The sequence below is a fragment of the Euprymna scolopes genome, chromosome 17, assembly GCF_053919585.1.
Source record: "Euprymna scolopes isolate OS-2025 chromosome 17, ASM5391958v1, whole genome shotgun sequence".
NCBI lineage: Eukaryota > Metazoa > Mollusca > Cephalopoda > Sepiida > Sepiolidae > Euprymna > Euprymna scolopes.
Window position 1 is genome coordinate 79,673,822 of NC_136498.1, and position 22,422 is coordinate 79,696,243.

The following is a 22,422-nucleotide window of genomic DNA, read 5'->3' on the forward strand; positions in this document are numbered from 1 at the left end:
CACTGTTCTGCCAGATCAAACATACCAATTCCTGTGTCACGATACATCTTCTATCATTATATGTAATCAGTTTTTTAAAATAGTCAGCCATATAGAAGCCTATTTGTGACCACACACACACGCGCGCGCACACACACACATTCAAATTTATATTATATATTTTTCAATGGTCTTTTTTAGTTTTTTTTCTTTGTTTAAAAACAGGTAATGACGTTAATAAATAAAGTTTTTTTATCAACAGTTTTCTGATACCATTTAGCCTGAGATTTCAATTAGCTACCTTTTTCAGTGCTTTAAACTGGAAAGTGTTTTAAACAAAGAAAGAAACTACAATGTCTTGTATATTTTATTATTTGTCGTTTAGCCTTCGAACTAGGATCAAAATCATTACAGATAGTTTAAGGAAGGTAGTCCATAAAGTAAATGTCGTATTGTGGAAACTGCTGAAGTAAAAGTTTTTGGTGTTTTTTGTTTGTTTGTTTGTTTGTTTTTTACTAATTATTTAAAACTCGAAAATATAGACTAATGGGATTTTCAGCTGAACGATGAAAATATGAGAACATGAGCAGGATGAAAATCATGAATATACTGAAAACAATTAATTACTGTAATATGGTTATGACAAATGTTTATTCACTTTAGTTTGAAGACGGCCATGTTTTAATCTGCAGCCAATCAGTTTCGTGGTAATTCTTTCCACATATGTGAATTTCTCGAAAATAAAATCTGTCTAATAAGCAAATAAGAAAAGAATTTAAGGAAAACTGATTAGCCGAATCAGTCAAAATGCATCTAGCTTAAAAAAAGATTATGACAATAAAAAATGTGATGAAAATGACAGAAGAGGTCGGAGGTCATCTTGTAGGTACCTATTTTTTAAGTAAAATTGTTTTTGTTTTGGAGGGGGGTCGGGTTTTTTTTTTCATGAATAAATAATGCAAAGTTCAGTATTTGTTCTCTTCTTGGTCAAAAGATAAGATAGCCTTCTAGATTAGGAGAATTCCTTTTCTTCAATCAATTTTAGGAACTGGGTTTTCCTGTATTAAAGTCTAACTCTGTGTCTACCTCTACTGTGTGGGGATCAAATAAGTATGGATATTTTATTGTTGCCTATCTCAAATTCTATCGATTTTGTTGTGATCATTTACTTAAATGGGCGAAAACTTCCTCTACAAGTTATGAATGAAAGTAAAAACTTGTGTTCAATTAAGCGTAAACAGTGAACTGCTTAGAAAAAATATTACAATCAGCGCATGAAAAGTACAGTAGAATTAGTGGTAGGTTAAGATAGGATAAATGTGTGTAAAAAAAAGTGTAAGACAATGGAGACGGATGAGAACTCATATGTGGAGAAAGTCTATTTGGATGCTGATATTATTGAGATCGGATATTCCGTTAACTTCGTGATACCATTGGAGCGTAGTTTGCTAGTATGACTGCAAAAATTAGGAGTGGATAGAATAAGTTAAGGGAGCTTTTGCCTTTAGTTTATACAACCATATTTTATCCGGTTCCACATTTTAATTTTTGTTTGTGATATTTACTTGCAAATAAAGAAATTCTACTGTCACACACTCACAAGCTTAAGCATTTTACAGTAACGGCTATATTAGTCTTTGCAGTAAATTGATGGAGCAGAACAGAGATAAATGAGCGAAACAAAGATGAAAGACCTATTTCAATGATTTATTAGTAGTGCATACGGAAAGAATTCACGAGATGTTTCTTTGTAAAATTAGCGAAATCGAGTGAGATGCTTTTTGGTGCGTCTAATTAACTTAACGCATGTGTGCTGAATCACGCATGCGCAGTGTGTCGTCGTTGAAGTATGCCAACTGACTACGCATGTGTGAAAGCCATCCGCGCCGTTCAAATTAATGAACAAAGAAAAGCTTTATGTGTGTGTTTCCCACTCCACTTAAAAATCAATCTACTTTTATTGTATATCTTCTGTGGCAATCCGGCGTTTTCCGGGGGTTATCTGTATTTTATACTTACTTTATTCGCAATGTTATCGTTGAATATCTTTTTTCTTTTCTTTCTTATTTTTTCTTTCTTTGTATGCAGTATCTTTTTGAATATATTCTTTTTGAATAGATTCTTTTCCATTGTAAACCGAGCAGCAACAATTTTAAGTTTCATATGTTTAATTACTTTAATACTTGTGTAATTTGCAAAATAATGCGCAGAACAAATACACGTAATCATCCTATGTGCAAATTCTGCTAAAACCAGAGTAAAGTGTGGTATAAGAATGATAATCCTACCGTTTATAGAAATGCCGGTGCTTATATTCAAAAATAAAAATCCAATTTTACGTAAAAAACACTTTGATGTACTTGTGTAACGTAGTCCTTACATGTCAACACTCAGTATTCACACGTTTTATACATTCAGTCGCAAGGCAACCAAGAGAAGAAAAAAACGTGTCTCCTTTTGTTCAGTTGAAAAACAGACATTTATTTACAGGTGATTCCAGCATAACACTTGTCTCTTGTTTAAATGTTTTCTCGTACTCCAATATGCTTAACAAGACTCTGTCGTGTTGAACACGTGGTACTCTGTTTTTGTCCGGCCATGTTTAGGACACGAAGTTTCCCTGTCGTTCTCGGCTCACGACTTTTCAATATTTCCACGTATATTTTTCTAACCTTACATTTAGTGGATAATGTGTCTCACCTTTGTATAGTTTTTCACATTTAAATTGAAATGTCATATACAAAGTTCTTAGTCGTGATTTTTATGTTAGTTAAGGCTTGACTGGTACAATATGCTCTCGAAAGGTTGAGTCGATACTGAATACCGTCCTGGTGTCATATAGATTATATATTTTGGGGAATTTTTCCGACAAGCCCTTCATGTATGGTATACAAACTGTTGGTGAGTTTTCGAGTGGTTTCCTTTCGTGTTTGGTTTCTTGATGTCATGCTCTCTGGATAGTTATTTTGGTTGAGGGTTTCTCTCAAACTGTCAATCTCGTTTTTATATGCATTGTTGTTACTACATATTGCTTTTGCTTATTGTTGTAGGCAACAGATGATTCCTTTCTTTTATATGGATGGTGGGAGTTGTAGTTTAGATATCGTTCAGTGAAAGTTGGCTTTCGATACATAGATGATCTAAATCCCTGATCCATGCGAGTTATCAGCATATCTTCGAATGATAATTTGTTATTATGTTCCTTTTCCATCGTTATCATAGTTTGTATACCACAAATGAAGAACTCGTCGAAAAAATTAAAAGAATATATAATCCATATGACATCAGGACAATATTTAGGAGCGACTCAACTCTTCGAACGCATTTTGTGTCAAGATCCCTCGTAAAATGCTATAAATTATTATTTAACCTACTATTATGATATTGAAATACTTTTTTAAGAAGTGAATAGATTATATTTATTTAAAAGAAATATAATTGGTTATCTGAAAGCAAATATAGATATAAAAAGTAGATTTTTATTAACCACGTAAACAGTCAATGCTGTGATCATGATTAGTGATACATAACTACAGTTTAACAATGTTCCGAACCAGAAAAACTATTTTTAAGAAACTGAAGCGAAATTAAATTTTATCGCAAAGCAACCTACCCCAAGAACAAAAATAAAAAATTGGTTATTGTCTTCTAATTATATTCATCAAATGTACTTTATTTATCTTTTAAAACCGTAATAAAATCAAAAGAAAGAAGACATCAATTCATCAGAGTAAAGTTTTGATATTTTGACTTTCGATATCTTAAATTTCTTTAATTTAATTTGAAAAGAATATTTTTATTATATACATATTTATTTTTAATCAATTTTTTCCTATTTAGTCATACACGATTTACTAAACAGCAATTGTAATTATATATATTACAATTGAAAAAGAAAATATATAAAAGTGGAAAATGTACAACATCAATAACATTTTTAGAAATAAGAGTTAACTAATAAAATGTATTTTCCGAAACCAATATGCAAGTATCAGGAAATCAATCAGATGTTCTACTGGCTTGGTAGGCAGATGGCAGACTTAAGACATTTTTCCGAATAGTGGCGATAGAGAGGAGTCGTAAAGCCAAATCAATCCACATTAGATCTCGGTGTAGTGCGTCATTAACAAACAAAGGCTGGTGCAGAAATCGCGCGAAGTGAGACCTATCGCTCCACTTGTCTCCACGAGGACCGGCTGGAACTCAAGTCTGTTGAGAAAAACGGCATATTTGATTGTTTAGGATTCTCTGCCAACATGCTTAAATGTTCAGGGTTTGTTACTGATTTTGGCACTGACGAGGCTACAAAAGCCGCATCCCATATAAGTGACTGGCATTTTGCAATAAGAAACACCGTAAGGCCATCGAACTGTTTGCATCCCCTTTGTCAAGGCCTTGGTTCGAGCATTGACGGGAAGACAGCTATATCTGGAGTCCATCAATCGATATCACTGAGAGCATTATGTCTAAGGAATCTTCTAAAGCTCCTTTTATTTGTAGATGCTGTACACTCTGGAATCTGTGCACAGGTCGACGGTGGATCTGGAAATCCTCATTGACTAGGTTCCTGGTAGCCGATGGATGACAAGGCTACGCAATGTTGTGTGGCGAACTTGCAGCTTTACGGCAAGCTAGACGGTGTCTTAGAGATTCTATTCTAATCTTCATATTAACCGTGTCCCAGCTCTTCTGTCTCCCTATCTGCTCTGGAACGATGAGACCATCCCCTCTTTCCAGTCGGTGAAACGGTTAACGATCAGAGGATTGAAAAGAGATTCGAATGCTTCATGTAGAATGCTCTCAACCAGTCGATAATGCAACATTAATCCAAGTCAGTTCACTAAAAGAGAGTGGAAGTACGGCCTGCGTCGTCAACATGGTTATCGCTCTGTCCTGAATTATGCAATTCAGCCTGCTCAATTAACATGGAAACTGCCAACATGGCGCACTATGGAAATGGAATACAAATTTTGCGCATGAGAAAGAGTAGGAGCCGTAGCCTAACGGATAGAGTGCTGAGTAAAATTCAATTGTAAGTGACATTGTTCTGGGGGTTGTGAGCTCAATCTCTAGTATGAGCTATACAAAAATACAATTGCGAATTTCATAATATTGTACCCAGTCATAGCTGACAGAATGAAGGTATGCTACCTAAATAAAGGCTTCTGTCCGAAATTCCGTACGGATTCTCAATTTCCACAGAAAGAGTCTGAAATTTAATTAAGTATACCTGAAGAAGCGTTGTGAGAATAACACTCAAGATGAGAACAGAAGCCGAATCATCCAAATAATACTAAAAACAATTTGACCAAAACCATGGAAAGAAAAATTGAATATTCCAAATAATATACTGAATGACAATCTTCGAAAATCCGACGAGATATTTTTATATATTAGATAATAATTAGACAATAATTACAAACAAATGCAAAATGGTGTTTTTGTTTATAAATTTGTTTCAAATTTGTGCGAAAAGTAAACACAGCAACAGGGATAATAATAGTGTGTGACGTGTTTATTTAGTTAACAGCAAAGCATGTTTGGATTTTTAAGCGCGCGTTAGCATAATTGTTTGTGACGTGCCATGTTGCAGATGGCTTTCACACATGCATGGGCAGTTGGCGCACTTGATGACTCTGCGCATGCGTGAGCTAAAAAAGCCTTCACCACACGCGTATATAGCTTTCACGCATGCGTGGTCAGGCATAATTGGACGTACTTCGGCGCACTTATAGTGTCGAGAGAAATCTGTGTTCTCAATTGTCATTGGCTTGATTAAAAATAACAAAAACATTGTTTTTAATTCTGTGATGAAACTGAAAATATATATATATATATATATATATAGAGAGAGAGAGAGAGAAAGAAAGAGAGAGAGAGAGAGAGAGAGGGTGTATGTTGAGACAAATAATTTTACATTATTTATTTTAGTTCCAAGAATTTAAGATCAACAATGAATAGCCATACGCTCGTTTCTCAGACGATTAGGAGATTTTTATTTTCTTATTGTTTTAATTTTAAATTCCATTATGTCTCTTCATTTTACAAAAGATCACAAATAGAAGTCAAGCAAAAGACATCAACATTTTCTCCTTTATATATATAATTATTACAGGTCAAAAGAAAAACACATGTTAATAAATTTATACTATTGCTGTTACTACTACTACTAATAATAATAATAATAATAATAATAATAATGCAATTAGAAAAATATTCAGTATGAAAAATAATAAAGAAAACAAATGCAAAAAATCACAAATGATACAAATGAAAGAAAGATATATAAAAAGCATTGTGTAAGAATGATCACAATGTGTGTGTGTGTGTGTGTGTGTGTGTGTGTGTGTGTGTGTGTGTGTGTGTGTGTGTGTGTGTGTGTGTGTGTGTGTGTGTGTGTGTGTGTGTGTGTGTGTGTGTGTGTGTGTGTGTGTGTGTGTGTGTGTGTGTGTGTGTGTGTGTGTGTGTGTGTGTGTGTGTGTGTGTGTGTGTGTGTGTGTGTGTGTGTGTGTGTGTGTGTGTGTGTGTGTGTGTGTGTGTGTGTGTGTGTGTGTGTGTGTGTGTGTTTGTGTGTGTGTGTTTGTGTGTGTGTGTGTGTGTGTGTGTGTGTGTGTGTGTGTGTGTGTGTGTGTGTGTGTGTGTGTGTGTGTGTGTGTGTGTGTGTGTGTGTGTGTGTGTGTGTGTGTGACACTCAGTAGATTACAAACTTTATAACATAATAAATATTTAGTAAATATGTCCCAAAACTTCAACAGCATCAAATAACATTGTACGTTTTATATTTTTATTGTCCATAACCAGCGCAAAAATTTTATCAATTCGTTATACAGGATGAAGAAGCAACATTTACAATGAATGTGATATTTTTTGTTTGTTTGTTTGTTTGTTTTTTTGCTTTCTTTTTTTTCTTTTTTTTTTCTCAGCCGGAACTAAGCCAATTGTTTTGAAACTTGAAATATGTTCGTGTCATAATCATACCTAGCACTATTATTGTTATCTTTTCAGAAACTGTTGCTCATATAAATAATCAAAAAAGCAAACTTCAAAAACTGTGTGATTTTGCTAAATGTACTCATCACACCAAAATAGATTTCAAAAATAGTTGGAATGACCATAAAGACCGTTTATATAATAAATTAACGATGAGCAAAATTGTTACGAGGAAATCTGAAAGGGAAAAATCAACAAAAACGTACTAAATCTTTTATCATATCTCACAATCAAAAATCCTAAATGATTCAAGAAAATCTCATTCATCCAACTCACTGTGTCTGTGTGTGTCTGTCTCTATTTTTATTTTTATTTTTTCAAAATTCATCTCCTTCGAAATGCAAGGTCGCAGCGTGGCGCGAGGTGGATCAAACGATTGCATTTTTGTAGACCGTTCTTTTATGGGTTTTTAGCAGGTAAAAATAGCTTATAAGGGTTCAAAAATTGAAAAAAATAAAACTTGGCAGTCGTAAATCGACTTAAAGTACACATGCGCAAATCACATTTATACGTTATAATCGGTTTATTCTTTACTATTTTTATCCATCTGACGATAGCTCAAACGGTAACGACTAAATCTATGTTTTAGTTTCAATTTTAAGCTGATGGCACCTAAGTCATTTTTTCTTTTGAAATCATTACTATATATTGGTATAATATAATATATGATAATCGATAGAGAATCGATTCTATAATAATAAATACGAAATCTGACTAAATTAAAATATCATATTTAAGCGTATTTTATGGCCGGGAAAAATCGGGCACACAACTAGTCTATGGTAAAAATGGCAATTGAAATTGAAAAAGATAATGAAACTATTAGAAATGCAGTTATATATGATTATTCAAGAACATTAAAATACTTGTTGACAATATTTATGAGGAAAAACAAATTGGAAAAGTACAATAAAATTATTCCTTTACTTAAACGATGTTTTCAGATGAAAAATTATTCACTGTTAATGCTGTACTGAACCGCAGAAATGACACATTTCTATGAAAATCGACAGTGGAGGTTAAGTACGTTCAGAACAAAACATCTTGCTAAAGTTATGGTGGTGCTACAGCTTCAGACGAAAAGAAAATGCTTATAAAATTCTATAGAGGGAATGAAAAATCAATGTTACTATTTATTACGAGATTTTTTTACATAGGTATCACCACTTATCAAGGCCCGGAGGTCATTCGATGATAAGGATTAATGGATATGCATTAGTCAATGTGATTATAGCGTAGTAAACATAAGTAGTGGGAATTTTGTAAATTGGATTACTTAGGGGACGGTTCATCAAGAATTTGTTTACATTGGACTTGAAGATAATCAGATTGTAGTCAGCTAGAAAGCAGGCAATCGAAAGAGAGTTCCACAGGCGTGCAGTTCTAAGAAAGAAGCTTTGTTCATAGAATCTACATTTAGGTTTAGACAAAAATAAACGGTGTGGGAAATTATTGATAGTGGTTCTGGCTAGACGAGTGTTTTTCGTGAATGTTTGGCGAGGGGGGGGCATAGATTGAAGCTCAGCTGAGTACTTGCTATAAAAATAACGATAAAGCAGAGACTTGATCGCAACGTCTCTTCTGTGGGAAACATGTTGCAGAGAAGAGAAAATGGCATCTCCCACTAAGCTACGAAGTCTAATTTGAACTTTGTCAAGGCAGGATAAGCTGCTTCTAGCAGCTGCTGCCCAGATGTGGCAACAGTACTCCATCGTTGGCCGTATCTGGCTTTTATATAAGTAGAGAATTGCATCAGGAGTAAGATCTCTACTGGAGCGATAGAAGGATCCCACCATTTTTCCAGCTATCTTGGCAATGGATTTAATATACGTGTTCCATTTCAGGTCAGGAGTAAAGGTCAAGCCCAGAAGCTTGTCAAAACATGAAGCATCCCCAATACGAGAGCCATTCATTTCAACCTATGCCAATTTTTTTATAATTATTGAATCCATATTTTATGTCTATGATACAACTAAATCTCTCTCTCTCTCTCTCTCTCTCTCTCTCTCTATATATATATATATATATATATATATATATATATATATATATATATATATATATATATATATATATTGTCAACACGACGGTTCTAGGTTCGATCCTCGGCTTGGGAGAGGTGCTAGTCTAACGACACTGATGAGTTGTGATACAACGAAATAGGACTGTATGTCGATGACTACAAATATATTTTAAAAAGCCCCTCTTTGGGTTGAGCACTGTCGTAAATAATCTCACTCGCTACTTAATTTGGCTGAAAAATGCGAAGCTCTGGTTTGTTTACAAACAAGCGTTTGAGCACTTTACAAGTCCCGGACGAATGTTTATTTAAATAGATATTCGGACGTATTAGTTGCGGGCACCGCTTCCGTGGTCGAGGGGTAGAACTGCCGACTGTAAACACGTAGGTTCTAGGTTCGATCCTCTGCTTGGGAGAGGTGCTAGTCTAGCGGCACTGATGAGTTGTGATACAACGAAACAGGACTGTATGTCGATGACTACAAATATATTTTATATATATATATATATATGTCATAAACAAAATACTGGTAGAACAATATATTTTCGTATGACTGATCACATGCATTCGCGCATTTCTATTAGTATGTTTTTGTCGATTTTTGAGTGATTATCGAGACTTGACTATGATTATAATGGGAGCACCTTTTCTTTCGTTCTAACTTTACAGATTTTACGCTATTTTTAGTTTTGAGTGAAAAAAAACACTTTAAAATAAGTAAAAAAAAAACAATAAATTTATTCGGGTAAGTAGTAGAGTAAATTAGCTTGCATTAGGCAGCGTTTATTTTTTACATATGGTCTTATCCCTTTTTCGATATCTTGGTTATTCTAGTAAATGTCCGAAAGTAATATAACGTTATGATCATGGTGAAAAAGGGACATAGTAATGATCTCTCATTCAATCCCGAGCAACGTCGGGTCTTCCTTTTCTACTGTCTTATAGTTCCAACTATTTGAGGTTTTTTACATTTCTTCTCGATTATTTTACTTTATAAGGAATCTAATATCTTTTCTTTCAAATAAGCTAAAACCTAATGAGTTCCGTTTTTTTATTCCTTTAAAGCGCTGCCATGTCTAAGAGGATTAATTCGTTTTCTTTAATCCTAAAGCTTAAATCAGGATTCTGGATTCTAAAAATCAAACACATTTTTCCATATCTCTCCTCACTCTGGTAATATATCAGCAAGAAAGATTTCAATAACTAAATGCGGCAAACTAGAATAACGATTGACTCGAAGTTCGTAGTAAACGGTATTTGGTCAGAATTAGTTCTTGATATTTAAGACTTCCCGTTTTGGTTTAGAATAACTAATGAAATCGGTGTTGAATAAAATCTGGAAAAGCTGTGTCTTTCCGTTCCAGACCATAGCGACGTCTACCTCAACCAGGCCTATCTGATGCATCTATATTACTTCACGGATGTCTATGTCGATCCTCTGGTGATGTCTTTCTGTCGTTTCAGCCCATGGCGACATTTACACGGATCAATTCTGAGACACGTTTTTCATATCTCACGGATGTTCACAGTGATCTCATAACCACGTCATCCTGCTTCTGCTGCCCTTCAAGTGACGTCATTTTGCTCCGCCAGTGTTTCCTGCTTTTCCAGATTTTGGTTTCCTACTATCCTATTTCATCGATGCAATAAACAACCTTTCATTTTTCGTTTCTGAATTTTTAGACGAGGACTGGTCATTCGTATTATTTGGATTCATCAGACTACTGTTCTCATCTTTAGTGTGATTTTCACAACGTTTCGGTAACCTCCGACCTTCTTCAGGTATATCTTGTCAAACTTGGGAATGTTTCTGTCTAACTTAGGAATTTGGATGGAATTTCGAACAGAACCCTTTATTTACTTCACAGGGGTGACATGCTCTTGTACCGTCAGCCCTGACTGGATAGAGGTCCTAAATAATTCGCAATTGTATTTTTGGTCACCCACACTCAGGATGGAACCTTCAACCTTCAGGAGAATATCACTTTTTACAATTGATTTTTCCAAGAACTCTAACCATTGTGCCATGGATCTTTGCGGACGATTCTGGTACGAATTTTAGGAGCCTTAAACCTATTTTATTTCTATTTGTAAATACCACATATCATATTAAATTCTATACTAGGTCTACTTAAGTTATCCCCTAGCATATGTGCTGCTTCTTTAAGTCGTCTTACTCTCCACCGTTCTTCTCTGTCTATAATTTTTACTTTATCCCATAATGGTAGATGTTTCCCTTTTCCTTCCAAATATAGTCAGCTCTACCTAACTTTTCAATCTCTCCATGTACTATGGCTTTTCGATGTTCTTCTAACTGTACAAGATGAGAGCAGTAGTCTGATGCAAATAATACGAATAACATTTCCTTTCTGCATTGTTCGTCTACGCTTGTCATTCCTTCGTTGCCATTTCCGTAATTTTTGTCGAGGTCTTTTTCGTAGTTGTAAAACCGATCGGCCTTAAACAAATATATGAATTTCTATATGAAAAAAGGGGTATAAGGTCATTGTCTTTCTGATAAACGGTGCTACTTGGTAAATAAACTAGCAGAGCTACACGGCGTTGTCCGGAGCGAAAGTGTATTTCTATTAAAACTTATTTTCCCTTCCCACCCTCCGGTTCCCCCTTCCTTTTTCCAACCCTTTATTCTCCACCCAGTCCATTGCTCTCTCTGGACATGCACATACAAGTACACACACTTTTATAAATTCCTTGGCGAATGAGTTGGCGTAAGGGAAATAAATCTTTGATTCAAAAGTCATTTTAGTTAATGGTTTGAAAACAAATATCTCCCGACAAAATCTGTGCCAGTTTTTAAGATCAAAGAATGCATATTATTTTTTTCAAAATTTTAATATTATTCATCCGGAAAACGCCGCTCAAGAAATTGGCAACTTTGTCGCTGTTTGTTTTTTCGTATTTTTTTTTAATTTAATCGAACCTATATACGCACAGATAACTGACTCTATAATAATAATAATAATAGATGTTGTATTTTTATCAACTTTTTTATTCACATTTCAAACTGAACGCATCTTTCGTTACGATTTTATTTTATTTATTATGTATCGTTATGATTTTATTTTATTTATTATGTATCGTTATAATTTTATTTTATTTATTATGTACTAGCATAATCACCAGCGTTTCCTGGAGATATGAACAACAAAATAAAAGAGTTGGAAAGTGTAACATCTTTCTTTTAAACTTCTCTACCTTGATTAATAAAATCTATTTTGTTTGAAAAATGCGAATTTAACGAACTAAAAATGAAATACTGCGTTAAGTGCCATAACATTAATATCACATTAATTTCGACAAGCTAAATAATTACGTCCTGGTTGACTTCTTAAAAAGTTAATATTAAAAAAAACAATGTGCCTATATTTTGTCCGATGCAATGGCGAAAACGGATATATCAACTTTGGTGATGTCTTGTGGGATTTTTATTTTTATCTTAACACGCAGACAAACAGACAAATAAGCAGACAACTTTTCCTTATATAATAGATTATATTTGCATCGACTCGCAGCAACAACGCTATAAACCGCAATATCTACCTGCTTGTAAATCACTAAATTATATTAACCAAACTGATCCCCAAGATACGAAATAATGTGAAGAAAAAACTAAAGAAAACACTATATTTATGCCGTGCAGATTTGGAACAGTTTTCTAGTCATCGTATTTTATTTTTATGCAATTCGATCGTTGGATTTTGTTTTTTTACTTCCAATAAGATCCCTTTTTTATTCTCGCAGAATTCCGAGTTATAAATATTTCAAATAGCTTTGGGGTTTTTTTTTGGGGGGGGGGTTGTTTTGTTTTTTATTTGTTTTTTTGTTTTTTTTATTGTTTTTTTTTTTGCGCCTCCCTCCGCCGCAAGGCATTGTCAGTTATCTCTGTAATGTAACACATAAGACAGCGAGCAAATATTCTCCAAATGGCACTTAACACAGTATTTCTTTTTTAGCTCGCTTACTTCGCATTTTTCAAACAAAATAGATTTTATTTAAGATAACACTAACAGTAAACCTCAATCATTATTGATAATGTGTGCGTGGTTCTGTCTATGCACGTAAAATAATATTTAATAATAAAAATAAATGAATAAATACGTCCCATAAAAAATAAGGGCGATCTATTCATACATATGAATAACAATAAGAGCTTATAGCTCTTGAAAGGAAAATGCTAAAAAAGCGGAAAAAATAAAAATAACAGCGTTTCGAAGTTATTAATATCGCTAAAAAATGCCAACAACAAATCTTATATATATATATATATATATATATATATATATATATATATATATAAAAGCTGAACGTCTGTGTGTGTGTGTGTGTGTGTGTGTGTGTGTGTGTGTGTGTGTGTGTGTGCGTGCGATCACGAATAGTCTCCTATATGGTTGACCATTTTAAAAAACTCATTACATATAATGATAGAAAATGTATCGAGAATCAGGAATGTGTATATTTGATCTGGCAGAACGATGGTTCATGAAAATTATGGGATCTACGTTCGCGCCTGGCCCCCAAAATATGGAAATAAAAAATGAAAAAAAAAACGTTTACAAGGGTTTTTGATATAGATGTACATAAGAATACTTTGATAAATATGTTTCAACTTAAATAGGGGTGGTATAATAAAATTGTGGGGTCTGCGTTCGCGCCTGTACTCCATGGAAATATGGCACAAACTTTAACAAAGACTTTTCCTATCTATTTGCATAAGTATACTTTGATAATTATGTTTCGGTTTGAAGAAATATGGTATAATAAAATTATTAGGTGTTCGTTCGAGCCTTACCTACATAGAATGTAAATATGTCACAAAGTTTAACAAGGTTTTCTAAAAGGGGTGAGGGTCCACAATAACACCTTAACTTTAATCTTAATTCACGTTAGCTTTTATTTATTTTTTTAGTTGAATCATATTGTGTCGAATAAATTCACCTCATAAATTCACGTTCTTATTAAAGTAAAAGCAAAAAAAAAAAAGTCGGAACTTTAGACAATTCTCGACACAAATTTTGCATAACTTTGTTTTTTTTCTTCTCCACTTGCATGTGGCACTCTTTTGAAAATAGATAAATAGATAAATAATAAAAAATAAGAACGTTACTTGTTATCGTGTCAAAAGAAGGAAAAATCTTGCTCACATGATTACGTGTCTTTTTTAAAACATTTACATAACCTTCTTATTTTTATTTATATATCTGTTTAAGCTTTTTTGTCAGTGTACTAGAAGGAATTCGGTTGATTACAACCTTTTCTCCGTGTTTTGTACATTACAATAGTACAACCCTGAATCCGACGGCGCAATACTACACCGTTCAATACTGTAAAACTGAAACGAAGCTGTTCTGCTTGAAAAGGGCGCCATTTTATTCTTATTCATATTTATATCGATTCTTTGCTTTAAAAAAACTAAAGCAATTACGTGTTTACTTTTTTAATTTACCATTTTGCTGTTTCAGATTATTTTACTAAAGTAAGTAAAGCTTCATTATTTTTCAACACTGTTTTTGTTTCTTTGTTTTTCGAGATTTAGTCGATATTTTTTAGTAAGAGTGTTTAGCAGAAAAGCCAACAAACGACTACCCGAAAAAATAAATATAATAGAAATAAATGTTACCACAGTCAATAAAAGTTCAGTTCATGTTTTTTTTGTTTTGAAATAGTTTTATGCTTTTTAAGTGAAATAATTTCAGCGAACCGAAATTAAAACGAAATTTGAGGCGATAACTACTTAAATAAATTTTTATATAAACTACACATGCCATAATTGAATATTCCTCAAGCAACGGAAGACATTAAAATATGTTTATAAATATTCCTTACGTTGACGGAACTCTCTTAAATTGTTAACACAGAATGCTCAGGTACCCCTCCTTCAAATTGTTACATTTATTTCTTGTATATTTATATTGTTATTTGACTGAAAAATGCGAACAATCGCATGAGCACTTTACAAGTAGCGGACGGATGTTTATTTAGATAGACATTCGGACGATTCCGTGGTGAAGGAGTAGAACTGCCGACTGTCACCACGACGGTTCTAGGTTCGATCCTCAGCTTTGGATAGGTGCTAGTCTAGCGGCACTGATGAGTTGTGATACAACGAAACAGGACTGTATGTCGATGACTACAAATATATTTTATAAAGCCCCCCTCTTTGGGTTGAGCACTGTCGTAAATAATCTCACTCGCTACTTAATTTGGCTGAAAAATGCGAAGCTCGCGGTTTGTTTACAAACAATCGTTTGAGCACTTTACAAGTAGCGGACGAATGTTTATTTAAATAGACATTCGGACAGATTAGTTACGGGCACCGCTTCCGTGGTGAAGGGGTAGAACTGCCGACTGTCATCACGACGGTTCTATGTTCGATCATCAGCTTCGGATAGGCACTGATGAGTTGTGATACAACGAAACAGGACTATGTCGATGTCTACAAATATATTTATATTATTATGAAATAAAATGGAGGTGGAAGGACCTGGATACTCAACGTTTCGCCCGATTTATGCGGGCTTCTTCAAGAGGGATGGTCATTGACATATTATATATATATAGCATTTTCTCTTTGTAAGGAAACATCATTTTGTTGGTCACTCTTGGCTACGATGGAAACAAAGTTGATATAAAAAAAATACATTTTCGCGAAAATTATCTTTACTTTCATCATATTTTGCTTTGGGTAAAATTTTTGAGTATCAAAACCTATCTCTTTACAACCCCCTCCTTTTCATAACCTATCATACCTTCATTAATCACAGTCCATTTTCTGTAGGCTGTTTTTGAACCCAGTCAACGACGGGTACTTCTGTTATATATATATATATATATATATATATATATATATATATATATATATAATTACCCTCTGTATATATATATATATATATATATATACATGTATATATATATATATATATATATATATATATATATACATGTATATATATATATATATATATATATATATATATATATATATATATATATATATATGCTGGTTGACAATCACCTACTAAGCAAATCTAGTATATGATTTAATACAATATATATATATATATATATACATATATATATGCATATATATATATATATATACATAGTAAGCTGTTGTAATAAGTAGAAATCTATAATGATAAGTAGTAAGATTGTACATCTAAAAGTAAGATTAGGTTTTAGACTTTCAAATACACAAGAATTATTCGCAAGTGCCCGTGGCTTTACGGATAAAAAATATTAGGCAATATTCAGTTGCAAGTGACACTTTTCTAGAATCCTCAGTACGGGTGATACTTAGAATACAATTGCGAATTACTTAAGACTTATCTGGTCATGGCTAACGAAACGTGGATTAAATAAATGGTTCTGTTCGAAATTCTGTGCAGATTCCTTAGTTCGACGAGAGACACCTGAAGATGGTCGGAGGTTACATCGGTCCAAACGTTGTCAGAATAACACTCAAGGTGAGAACGGTAGTCCAAATAATATTGAGAGAGATTATTCAATTGATACTATATTGTTCATTCATCGGTACCTTTGGTTTCACGTAAACACTGAACACTCCACTGAATAGACGTGGCATTTCTAAAACCAGATTCGTAAGTTAATGCTTGCTGTGTATGAAGAGATTAACATAAACAGATCAAATACATTAGTAACGAATTACTAGCAATTGTGTTTGGCACACACAGATTTATACGGCTTTATACATCGAATGCTGGTACAGATGTACGGGTGTAACTACAGATTAATTCATAACAAGGGATTTGACTCTATATTGGCTGGTGAGTTATCACGCCTGCCATAATCTGATAATGTAGATTCTAATAATTTCTATATCCGGTTGACACTATTCGTTTCACATCTGATCGAATTGAAAAACTGAGAAACTGTTCAACAATCGACCTTCTCCTTGTTAGAGTGTTGCCTTAGGCAGTTAAGCGGCTATTTTTCGATTATCAGAGCATTCTGGAGTGTGCAAGATCAGCTGTTAGATGATGATGGCTTAAAGGACAACAAATTGTTATTCTTCAGATCCTCCAAAAAGACGTATTAAAACATTCTCACACTGTCTGAGAAAACTAAACTCCTGGGCAAGGACACTAGTTTAGTATATAATCAAAAGTAATTCGTGATATGACATCAATGTAAGACGCAAGTTTCCTGGTGACCGACGTGCTCCTGGAACGTGATAATGTTATGCTCGAAATGCGTGTTGACGGCGACCCACGAACGTCGACAAATACATTGTTTTACAGTGTTTTATTTCAATATGGATTTGATTGCAGCTGGATATCGTTACAGTCGTGATCCAAGAATGGCCACTGCCGATATCCGGAAATCACAATAGTTTAATTAATGGGTTTAACTTCTTTTGGGGTGAAAAATAACACAAGAAATAACTTTTCTAAACGCAATAAAATTTACTTTTCTGCGTAATTGAAAATGACGAAAAGAACATGATTGACAATGATTCCAGGAAAGCCGTCGGCAGCCATTTGTGAATTGTGACTCTAGTGGTGTTCGATTTAAATCAAATCTTGTATTATAATAATAAAAAAAAAAACAGTCATTGTGACGAGATGAAAATCATGGCGGTAGACGCAAAAATTGGCACTGCGCGTGCGCAACTAACTGGATGGGGTTTTCGACGTCTACCCGACATTGTCGGATGCAGATCAAACCAATGTGACACAGGTTGAAGATGCACTAGGCTGGGCCTTTATGCTTGACCCATGCTAGGAGTACAAGTAGTTTTCGAGACGCATCTTACGCTCGTAAAAAGTTGAAGAGCTATGAAGAAGAAAGTGGTGCCATTAAAACAACTTTTTGTGTTTCAAAAGTAATTTTCTACATAGTCACCACCATTCTCAATGCACTTTTGCAAGCGATGAACGATGACTGTGCATGGCTGCCCGGAGCACGCTTTGACATACGAGGGTCGTTCCAAAAGTAGAGCTTTCTATTTTTTAACTAAAAAAGTTTAAGTGCTACAAAGATGGAAGTAGTACCCTTAAAACCAGCGGTCTTCGGAATTTATTTTTCTACACAGTTGCCACCATTCTCAATTTACTTTTGTCACGTATTCAATGGTGCATCTCTGCTTCTGACGCACGTTCATAACAGATGGTGCGTTCTTAAAGGCTCACACCATCAATATCTGCATCAGAGAGATGAAACTTGCAGGTCATGAACGCAATTATTATTCTACTCTGATCAATTCAGGCGGAATAAAATAGGAAGCATTACTTTTGGAACACCCATCGTCAAATGGAATTTATTTCAAATATGACTCAATTTTGGAATACAGCTGTGATGGGTAGGAGGCCGTAATGTAGGATGTATTTAGTTTAATTTGATTTTAAACAAAGGGATGAACAGGAGGTGGAAGTAAAAATTGAGATGTCACCGATTTTGTTAAAATTTTTAAAATAGGTATTAAACATCACTTAATAAATAATCCCGAAATTTCGTGGTTTTGAAGTGTTTAGGGGGATTTTAGAGGCATAGTATGGGAACAGCCTTCAGATTTGCATTGAATTTGATTCATAGTCATAAGACATAAATTTCCCGAATTTTAATTAATTCCTAAAATCTTTTTAATTTTAGACATTTTTTTTAGAATCAAAATCATGTAATTGCTTTTGATTAACATTTGAAAAGGGATTCTAGATAAAAGGTTTAGTACCATTATAACTTTTATTTTAATCGTTGTAAGGAAACAAAAGTGATGCAAAACTGTTTTTCTAGTGGAATTTATTTTATTCGTTCTTTAAAGTCTATTCTTCTATTGTAGAGAGAGAGAGAGAGAGAGGGAGAGAGAGAGAGAGAGAGAGAGAATCAGCCGGAGATATGTTTGCTGTTCACCTTTCTTATCGTACATTAATTTTCTTTTCACGAAACTTGCTTCATAAATAAATTAAGAGAGCTGTATGTTTATCATCGCATGAAACTCTAGCTACAATAGCTTTCGGGGGGAGGGAGACTGTTTTTCATTATTAGATGTAAAATTTATCACATAAACCCATCTGCTACGAATAGCTTCGTTTAGGCTTGGGAAATATATTTGGTTTCAACACGAGGGGTTGCTGCGAATGTTTGTAATCTGGTCCCACCCGCACGGATTTATTGCTTTCTTTGCCTTCCGAATTGGTGTAATCTTTACAGTTCAGTTTATTTATGATTCTGTTTAAAATTGAAAATGTTCTTGCCTCTTCACAATATTTTGGGATATTTTTAAATTTTATAGCATGCCATAACAGAATTATTCAGATCCGAGGACATGATGCAAAACTACTTTGCGCTCTGAAAACAGTACCAGCCGACTTGAACTCGTTTTTTTTTCGTATATGCAGCCGTGTTTGCAAAGATCATCACACAACCACGCATACACCATTGCTTTCGACCATCCTGCAAATAGACTTCATCCGCCAATGTCGAAAATAAAAATCTGTTGATTATTTCATATAATGATTTGTTAACTTCAAAAACAATACAGACTTCTTTGCATGCATCTATTTACATTTGAAAACCAGTGTGAAAATAACGCCTCTACAATTGTAAACATTCACTTGCACTCATCACTCTAAACAACGCAGATTAACCTGAACTCGTCATTTCACACCTTGCAGATAAACTTGCATCCATCACTTAAACAATGCATATTCACGTGCAATTATCGCTTCAAACAATGCTTATTAACTTGCACTCACCAGTCAAAACAATTCAGAGTAACTTCTATCGATTTCCATCTATGCATATTCATTGCACTATTAACTTGAACCAATGCAGAGTAACTTGCACTCATCATTTGAAATAATGCAAATCTACTTGCACTCATAATGCAGATTTACTTGCACTCACCGGTTCAAATAATGCCGATTAGCTTGTACTAATCACTTCTAATAATGCAACACATGTACTCATGATTTCAAACTATGCATATTAACTTGCAGAGTCATCATCATCATCATATCTTATCGCAGTAGAAATTAACCCACCGCATGGTGATGCTGTTTGCCTCCTTAAGGTCTTGGTTTGAGCAATGAGGACCCAATCGGCAGTTTTCCCTAAGGTGGTGCATCGTTTGTACTTGCAGAGTAATTTGTACTCATTACTTGAAAGAATTTTAATTTACTTGCATCATCACTTAAAAGAACACAGATTCACTTGTATTCATCACTGTAAACAATGCATATTCACCCACTCACAACTTTAAACAATTCAGTTGCACTAATCACTTAAAACAATACAGATTCAATTGCATTCACTATTTCACACAATGCAAAATCACTTGCACTCACAACTTGAAATAATAATAAATAAACTCATCACTTGAAAAATATAGATTCACATGAACTCATCAAATCAGACATATCAATATTATCCTCGTCAACATCTACACCAGCTCTAGGCCTACTTACTAACAGTAGTAATTACGTCTGTACCATGAACAGAAAGGATGTTACAATGGCTGAGTGGTTAATGGCACGGACTGACAACCTAGTGTTGCATAGCAACATGTATATTTACGTGTTCCAATTAACGATTTGTTATATATAGCCTTTATATAATGTTTGTATATGCGTGTGAGGTTTTATAGCGCCTGTCTCTTGATGAATATATAATCTAAAACGTATATATGTCATACGCGTATGTATATATGCATGTCTTTATGTTACCGGACCGTATTGTCTAGTGTCGCTTTATATATACTATATATATATATATATATATATATATATATATATATATATATATATATATATACTTTGTTTATCTCCTTTGTGGGTGCGCGTGAGCACATTTGACATTTAATTACTGTCAAGTACATGCATGTATAACTGAAATAACAGTTCACAGAAACATTCATTTTACGATGACGAATACAGTTTTTTTTTACAACAATAAACAGATGAGCGTAAAGCATATTTTTTCCAAACGTATATCTGCGTGGCACATTCAGATAAAAGTATGCATACTTTATTTCACTTGCTTCCTTTTCTTCTTGTGGCTGTCATACTGCAAATAATGACATCTTCCCTAGAGAAACACACCATACCACCAAGTATAATTCACAGATAACTTCATTCACGCTTTCCTCGGAGTTTTCCAAAATTCCCTTATTTTCTACATCTTTTCTAGTTGTGTCTAGTGGATGGTTCCGAGCCAACAACTCCTGTCGACGCAATCTCCGTCCTCAATCCCACTGTAAAAACTAATTCTGGTCCGTGTTTCGTTAATGCATTATAACCTCGTTTCTTGATTAGTTATTGTACGTCACGTAACCAAGCTAATTTAAATTGTTTTGGTAAATTATTATTTTTGTAACTTAAATTCTAAAACTTTTACTATGCACATATTTAACTGGCTTTACTAAATTCCAATTAATTCCATAAATATTGTGTAAATAGTATATTGCTTTAAATATTTATCTTCCAACAACATTCTTCTGCTATCGAAAATATTTATCTCAATAACATTGAAACATATCGCAGCGCCATCTTTTGTTTTCTCGCTGCATCTGGATAACCTGAAGCTTTCCGGCAGTCACAAAATCCAACACTAAATATACTAAGTTCGAATCCAATTAATTCTACAGAAACATTTTTATTTAGGAATGTGGATAACTTTCACGTGATCTCTCTTGATGTCTTTCTAGAAAGAATTCTAACTTAAAAAATATCGGAGAAATGAACATTAACAATAATCTTCTGATTCATACGAAATGAATGAATGATGCTTTACAATAAGCAGCCTCCAATCCTGTCCGCAACGTTATCATGAAGACCATGATCATGATCATGATCATTATCTTCAGAAGCTATTTTCTGGAGTCGTATTTATTCGTGCTAAATAAAAACATACCAACACTCTTATCTTTTTTTGTGGAAATCACTCCAGACAAGGCATAAAGCCATTTGATGTAAGGAATTAAAAAAGCGTCAAAAACTAACCAACAATAAGTATTAGATGGATAGATTCTAAGAAAAACAGCAGTTCTTCACCCTTTGACAGAAACATTGCTCATGGATTGTGAGGAGAAGCAAAAGTTACGAAGTTGCCGAAAGTAAAATCAAGGTCCAATTTTTACTCTCCTTATATTTATTGTATATTGATGTGCCATCTTGTTTTCACGTTCAACGTAGCTTTTATTTATTGTTATATTTTTTGTTTGTTTGTAAAGATCCGGTGCTACGACAATTATCTGTTGCCCATCGTCAACTGCACCATGGTTCCCGTTATTACACTATCAACCAGTCCAGCTTTCTTTACCTCAACTGTTATAACTATTACACAAAGCACCATCCGATAATGAAACCCCCATTTAAAGGGTGCAACTTTACCAGTTAGTTGTCATTATTCCCAGGTATTATCACCCGAAGTAGTAGTGCATGTATGTAAAAATGTAT